The following is a 2,822-nucleotide window of genomic DNA, read 5'->3' as shown; positions in this document are numbered from 1 at the left end:
CTGTAAAGAGAAAATAAAGACATATATTGTACTAGGTACCTGAAATTGTTAAACAACATCATTTCTATGTGATTATCAGGCATTAAGCACACAGGCTTATGAAACCAAGCAGCAGAAAATTTATCAGAAAAAAAAAGCCAATTACATTACAATATGTATGCGTGTATGTACCCCACTTATGCTTGTATGGTGTTTGAGCCAAAATGCATTCTACAAATGCATGTTTTTTCTGTTCAAAAGGTCTTTGGTCGTTTTTATTTCTGCCTCTAAAACCACTCCCTTTCAAATATTCCTGTACATGCCTATGTGTGTATGACAACATACATAGGCATCAAAAAAAAAAAAAAAAAATGCCGATTGCCTGTATAAGTGAAAGAGAATTACAGCCAAAGCTCTTTTGTCCCTACTTCTCCTGTAGATCACTGGAGTGCGGTTTGTTTGGCACTCCTGTGACCTGTTTTCAGCTGACAGTGGGCTAAAGTTCACTGTCAGATGATGTCACTAAGCTGGTCCAGGCTCAGGAAAGATCCCGACCATATGGTTGGGATCCACTCAGATGCCTAGACTGGCACCTGGCTCAGTCTCTCAGCGATCCACTGAAAGCCTGAGCAAGCCCCTCCTGACACCACCACTCCAGGGAGTGTGCGAGGGGCAGAGCATAAAAATAGCTACTTTATTTCTGTGCGTTGCTGCTGCAGACTTCCCCTCACTTCCTCCTGTCTAGTAAAATGTTATCAGCAGGACAAAAAGTGAGTAGAAGAGTTTTAATGCATATTTACACTTTTTTAGAGTGAGAAACACCCCCTGTATGTTTGGTATGTGTTCCTATTCACACAGAATAACCCCATTTTTTTTTTAAATTTCTTAGATTTTAGATATTTTTCAGGAGGAGGTGCCTTGGCTGATAGCAAGGTTCTTTGAACAATTTTGGGGTGGCTATACATTGGAACCTTGGTTAACGAGTAACACGATTAACGAGCGTTTTGAAAGACGATTCCGACTCGGTTTGCAAGTGTTGTCTTGCAAAACGAGCAGAATTCAAGCTAATGGGGTGTGCAGTACGTCTGGAAATACTCTGTTCCCGAGCCTTTCCATGTTCAGCCAAGCTGTCCCCGAGTATTTCCAAGGCTCTCCAGTGCCCCCTCCCCCCCCATGTGGTATTGCATGCAATAGAAGTCAATGCAGAACAAATTATCTTAATTTCCATTGACTTCTATGGGGAAACTCGCTTTGATATGCGAGTGCTTTGGATTACAAGTATTCTCCTGGAACTGATAATGTTCGTAATCCAAGGTTCCACTGTACATGAGACACTTCCTTTTTTTTTTTTTAACTGCTTGCCGGCCGTATAACATAGATATACAGCGGCAAGGTGGTTCTGCTGCGCCAGATCATGTACTAAGTACGTGATCTGGCAGTTCCTGTTAGGGGGGAAGTGCCCCTTGTGACCCGGCCGTGCTGTGATTAAATACAGCAGGTGTTGGCCAATGGATTGCCGCTGGCATTTTTATGAATTTACACAGGACAGGGATCTTTTCTTTTACGAAAAATATGTATCGAAATACATATTGACATAAAATTATCAAAAAATTAGATTTTTTTTATTTTTTCACTTGATGTATTTTATAGCAGAAAGCAAAACAAAAAAATTAAATTTTCGGTCTTTTTTTTTTTTTTAAATAAAGCTCTATTTGTGGGAAAAAAAGGACATACATTTTATTTGGGTACAGTGTCGCACGACCGCGCAATAGTCATTTAAAGTAACATAGTGCCGTATCGCAAAAATGGCCTGTTTAGGGGGGGGGGGGGGGGTACATCTTCCGGGGGTCAACCGGCAGGCTGAACAAAAATAACTGACCTGATTCAGGGAATCCCTCTCACTATATCTTTGTATTCTGACAGTGAAGAGGGATTAGAACCCCTGTCAGTTTTTTATTGCTGCCTGTTTCCCTGTTAAGGATATTCCCCCCTTTCTATTTGTCATGTTTACCATTATCATCAAAAGTAAAAGAAAAACAAAGTCACAAATTTTAGGTTGTCCCCACAACAGTAGGCCTCATGCACACTAGATGTTTTTACATCAGCTGTTTTTGGTTTCAGGCATTTTTTTCTGCAGCCAGTAAACTCCCCAGCATGTTATCCTTTGTGTCCGTGCACATGTAAGCTGTTATTGGCGTTTTCTGGCTGGAAAAAAAACCCAGAACTAGTGGCTTTTAGACTACCTGCACACTGAGGCGTTCCAGGCCCTTTAGCGCTAAAAATAGCACCTGTAAAGCACTTGAAAACTGCCTCCCCTGCAGCCCCAGTGTGAAAGTCCAAGTGCTTTTACACTGGTGCGGGAGGGCTGCCTACACCGCTCCTAAACTGCCCCTGCCCATTGCAATCAACAGGGAGGCGCTGTCAAAGCACCTGTAAAGCCCACTGATGGGTTTTTCCTCACTCGCGCCTATCAAACGCGAGTAGAAGAGAGCCAATCGGCTGCTCCTCTGACGGGGATGGGGGTCCGTGCTGATTATCAGCGCAGCCCACCCCCCGAGGATACCCACACTGGACTACCAGGGATGCCACCCATGGCCACAATGGATACCAATCAGTGCCAAACAATAATACCTGCCAATCAGCACCATAGATTAGTGAACATCATATTAACGTCCATCAGTGATGGAGAAAACGTACTTATTTATAAAGTTTTGTAACGGAAACAAAAAAAAAAAAACGTTTTTTACTACTAGAGAGGAAACCCCCAGAATTCCCTCACTTTGGAGAGATTTCCTCTCAGTTCTTGGTGTGTCTATGGAACGGGAAGTGAAGGGAAATCTCCC

At 42.7% G+C, this 2,822-nt stretch overlaps 1 long non-coding RNA gene across 1 annotated transcript in view; it reads right to left on the bottom strand.

The window, feature by feature from the left end:
* Positions 1 to 2,822, bottom strand: part of LOC143962110 (uncharacterized) — a 767,356-nt gene that overhangs the window by 25,961 nt on the left and 738,573 nt on the right. The window lies entirely within an intron of this gene.

Source organism: Lithobates pipiens, unplaced genomic scaffold (assembly GCF_037356315.1).
Source record: "Lithobates pipiens isolate NorthernLeopardFrog02 unplaced genomic scaffold, aLitPip1_a1.2 Scaffold_8, whole genome shotgun sequence".
In the NCBI taxonomy this organism is placed as follows: Eukaryota; Metazoa; Chordata; class Amphibia; order Anura; family Ranidae; genus Lithobates; species Lithobates pipiens.
This window is presented reverse-complemented; position numbering and strand designations above follow the sequence as displayed.